We start from the raw sequence: 5,470 nt of genomic DNA, 5'->3' as shown, positions 1-5,470 counted from the left end.
GATAATCGAACTGGAGCCAGTTGCAGTGAATTCCTGGCACCTCACCATGAGACCTCAGCCCCAACCCACACAGAACCTGTGCAGTAATACTCTCTAATGATTCATCTGTAGGACCCTGAGTTCAAATCCCAAAAGGCTTTATTACAATAATGGCGCAGGCAAGGCTTCAATAGTTTCTATTTAGGCTTTTCACCTCCCCACCTTGAGGGTTATGCTCACTAGCTTGAAAATTTACTTCTAAATTCCCTACCATAGAAGACATTATTTCTCTAAAATTCTAAAATCCATCAGAATAGGAGGATGTCAGGCTGATGTTGTCAGCTTCTTGGACGAGGTATTGGCAACTTCTCTCTTGTCAGAAACATTGCCATGGCCTTGAAATAAGGTTCGGAGTGATATTATCCCCTTTTAGAAATCAAAGAACCACTTCCCTAGCAATAAATTGAAAGGAAAAAGCCCTAAATCAAGACGAGACTTTTCAGGACCAAGCCTTCTCAAGAAGGTAGGTAAGGGATGTATATATGAAGTAAACTCTTTTTGATTGCAAATGCAAAGGCAATAACACAAACAAGAAAGCATCAACAGAAAAATGATGCAACATGCCAGAAATGCAGACAACTAATTGGGCAGATACCATGCTACACTACAAGTTCCTTCTCTTCTGATACACATCCTATCTCTGTTGCAAACTGTGAAATTGTGATATCATAGTTTTGTTATTCATAGGAATATATTGTTTGCAGCAGACGCTATTAATCTGCTCTGTTGACACAAGGACCCTTTATTCATCCACCTCAATGGTTTTCCTTGATGCCATCTGTAATTCCCATCTGAGTAGCCTCCACTCAGCTGCTGGTCTCTCCAAGCCTCACTCCCAAGCCATCCTGGAAACAACAAACAAAATGGAGAAAGCAGAAGCAATTTGGGCAATTAGCTAGCCATACCATATGCCACCGAAGCCAATCATGGGCTAGAAAGCCAATTCCACAACAAAAGGTGTGTGAAGAGGAACCTTATTTGTGGGCAATTTCCCAGCTCACAGAGGCCCGTGATAGACATAACTTCTGTTGTTAAGGCTAGGACACTCAAGTTTTATAAATATATTAGTCCATAGCCCATTTGTCCCAACAGCAGCCCAAATGACACTGACGAGACCCATTACAACCATGAAAGTTGAATGGAGGTATCAAATGTACATATACACCAATATTATTAGATGATTCACTGCAACTGAACAAAGATTGCCTCAGGTGGAGCACTCCATAACCAAAATGAAGTGGGAGAATATATCGGTAATATTGCTCTACCTCCTGATCCCTATTAGAGACAGACTGCCTCCCTCACAAATGATAGTTGCCATAAATGCATTATAATTGATTAATTTTCAAATTTAAAGAAGTTTCCCCAAATGACCTATTAAATCAGATCAGACTGAATAATCTGTGTTCGAAAGACAAAACAATTACTCAGGCTATTCAGGTGATATGGAGATTAAACACTACATTAAAAGCCTTGTAACTGTTATCTATTATCAATTGAAAGTGTTAATATTCACAGCAAGTATGATACATATAAAGTTATAAACATATAAAACACTTGCTTGTTTAAATTGCAATTCATTAATTAAAGAATCGTCTAAGTTTAGCATTAAACCCTTCCAAAAGGAATACTTTGGTAGTTTTTCCTATAACTTCTCTCACATAGGGGAACTTCTAAAATAACTGTAATATCTAAAACCTGTATTTCATAATATTGTCCCCAAAAATCATGGATGTCATGACAACCAAACAAACTTGGGATGTGACAGGATTATAACTTCTATTAATAAATGAATACAGAATGTGCTTTTGGCTTTATCTCTGTGGCAATTAGTTCAATTAATCGCATATAACGTCCCTTGCTCTTCACATAAATGTTTAAATTAGAAAACACTCCAAAAATCTTTTTGGTCTGCTCAAAACTGTTATTTAAATGAGAACTCTGCACATGTTTCATATTCAAATATTTCATGACAGATACTCCCACTCGAGAAATCCACGTAATTGAGAGGCTGTACCTATAAAAGTGGGACAGAAAATACCTTGATATAAAGACGATGTCCTTTTTTGAGCTCAGGATTCGAACATTGACTTGTGCTGCTCAGATGCCAATATTTGGCTAATTATTTAATGGTATTTTTGGCCAATTAACTAAACATGCACATTGAAAATAGCCTATTTTTAATTTGGGTTCAAGTCAAATGAATTTGATTTTTTATTTTACTTTTAATTTGTAAATCATTGCTCAGATTTCATCACACCTAAAAAGAGATACATGCCACACTAAATCATAAACACCAAAATTTCCAAAAGCCATCATAACTTTGACGAATAAAAACTGCTACATTAATATTCTAATTTACATATCTTACCAGGGAGAATTTCTGACAAAACCCTCATCAAATGCCACTACTCACAAAAATGCTTCTTCATCACTGGACAGGAAGATTTATAATGGATGGCTTATGACCATTTGCCTTCAGATTAAAGACTAGATTCCCTATTTTACAAGACTCTGCTTCTCTGAAATTCAATCTGGATTAAGGGGACATCAGCTTCATGTTGACATCCTGTGTCAGGGAACAGGATTGAGTATCTTCTCTTTTTGTGTAGGAGACAGTGCCATGTCCCTGAATCAAATACTCCATTTGATACCATCTCCCGATTGGAATTCAAAGACATGTAAAACCGTCCACCGGAAAAGAGATCAATCAGATACTATGTTACCCCACAAAGTTACAAACCCCTCTTCTGATACACAGCTTCATCTCCGTTGCAAATTTTGAAATTATTGTCATGGCATTCTTAAGAATCTATGGTTTGCAGCAAGGGTTACTCATCTGCTGTGTTGACAGAAGGCCTTTTTCTTCATCCGCATCAATGACTTTGCTTGATGCCATTTGCAATTTACCATCTGCATAGCCTCCAACCAGCTGCTGGGTTCAAAAACGCCTCAAACTCCCAATCTGTCTTCAGAACAACAAACAGAATAGAAAGAGCACAAGCAATTTGGGCAACTAGCAAACCATACCACAAACCCCCAAGGCCAATCTTCTACTGGAATGCCAGAGCCACGGTGACAGGAGTGCCAAGGAAGTAACAGGAGCCCAGGTTGATCCGGACCCCGATAGCAGGCCTTGTGCTGCCTCTCAGCACGCCACAGCCTGTTGTTTGAGGGCAGTTCCCCAGCTCACATAGGCCCATGATGGGCATAACTGTCGCTGCCAAGGCTAGGACACTCACATCCTTTGTAAAAACGTTAGCCCATCTATCCCTCAGCAGAGCAGTCCGGACTTTATGGACATTATCTCATCTATCCCTCAGCAGAGCAGTCCGAACTTTATGGCTTGAAATAAGGGCAATGCGAAGATTTCTATTTGAATGCGGGTTTTCAAATTCTGAGAATTCAAACAAGCATGCTATGGCCCATCCATGGTGTCTCTGGGGATGCAGAAATATGATCATTATGGATGGATATGTATGAATGGATCCGCAATCTTCAGGATGGTGACTGACAGGCTCCACTGTCTGTAACGTGAATAGACTGGCCTCTGGTCTTGGGTAACGAATGCTAATCTCTGCGTTTGGGTAATAACACTGATATCCCTGCGCGCCCGCCTACTTCTATTCCCGGCTCTATTAAAGATGAACAAAGCAGGGGCTAAGACACGAATTCTCTTATTGGCAGATTCAACCTCTCGCACAGGCAACATAGCGGACGTAGAGAAAGAACAAAGCTCTTTCTCTGAAGCAGAAGCCAAAAGAGGGCCTCCCAACTCTAGCGCCTTGTCCTCCTCAACAAAAGACGTCTTATTCCTGTATTTATGATTTTAACTGAAGACTGAAAGGACCACTTACGACTTCCTACGGAATCGGGCATCCCTCCCTTCTCCTTATTTTCGTTTCTAGCTTCAATTCGGCAAGCGAAAGCCTGAATGAAGAGTGAATGAAAAGTGATAGTTATGCTGGAAAACCCCTCCTAAATAACAAGCAAACCAGGGCTCAAGGGGTGGATGAATACAAAGAGTGGCAACTACAGCTTCTATTGCTCAGGAGCTTCTGCTTTTTAAAGGCAGAAGGAAGAACAGGTTTTCACCATGTTTCCCAGTATGATGCATTACCCAACCAAGCTAAGCGGTACCTACAATACCCAAGCAGGCGCGTGGATCACTCGCATAAATGGAAATAACCCGCATAACCTGCAGCGATGATCACTCGCATAAACCATAGAGGCAACTAGCCTATCAGCGCAATGACGCCAATATCCTGCTGTGATAATCCGCGTATCCATTGATAACTCGCATATCCAATGGTGATAACTCGCATATCCACTGATAACTAGCGTATTGAGTGATAATTCGTGTATTCAGTGATAATTCGCGTATCCACTGATGATAATTCGCATATTCTAGGTGATAGTTCGCATAACCAAAGATAATCCCCAAATTCGGAGGCGATTACTCATATTTCCAGCCGAGATCACTCGCATAAACAGTAGACCCAACGCCCATATCAGCGTAATGATCCGCATATTCTGTGGTGATAAAACGTGTATCTGACCATAACTCGCATATCCTACGGTGATAAACAGCGTATCCGACTACAACGCGCATATCCAGTGGTGATGAGTCGCATATTAGTCGAAACTTGCATATCAAGTGATAATTCGCGTATCCATTGAGAGGTAATTGCATATGGGACGGTGATAATCGATATATCCAACAGAATTTATTCGCATAAGATACGAGAACTCGCATATCTGGCTAGAAAACCCACCTATCCAGTACTGGAAGTAAATAGTCATGCAGGTCGGGATCTCCTAGCTCTTACAGTTTTGGCTTGAACCCCATGTACCGGCGAGTCGACCCAGAGGATCAGATTCTAAATATGTAGGCAAGTGCCTGTAACAGCGCTGGGCTCTGCTGCTCCTCTGCCAAAGGGCATTCCTCCGACAATCTCTGGTGCTACAGATAGCATGATCAACCCGGGTTCGAGTCCCTCAGCACTGAGTGAACGCAGTGGAGGATCTGGAGGCGTTGGTATAATTTTATCGGGCTCACATGCTATGTACCAGCCAAGTCGTATGGAGTCTAAATCACCGCTCAGAACCAAACTGGATGACTCTGATTGATCCTTCAAACCAGAGTTTCGATTAATTTATCTTATTTAGAGGAGCACTCTGTTTTACGAACAAGGTGGAGAAACTGCTCCGCCCTTATTCAGAAGTTTCACCTTCTCCACGATTCCCATCCCGAGAGAACAAAATAGCTGCTTGTTTCAAAAGGTTTCTCTAGTATCTGCTTGAGATGTAACATTCACTGTAGAATCCAATTTGAGAGCAATGCAACACACAGTCTTCCATCTCAGTTACAGTTGTATGGACATTTGTTGTTTTAATTCTCTGAAAATAATGTTTGACTTGGTTGTTAAGA

This window comes from Pinus tabuliformis, chromosome 6, assembly GCF_031772625.1.
Source record: "Pinus tabuliformis cultivar Carrire ecotype Pingquan chromosome 6, CPIR1, whole genome shotgun sequence".
In the NCBI taxonomy this organism is placed as follows: Eukaryota; Viridiplantae; Streptophyta; class Pinopsida; order Pinales; family Pinaceae; genus Pinus; species Pinus tabuliformis.
This window is presented reverse-complemented; position numbering follows the sequence as displayed.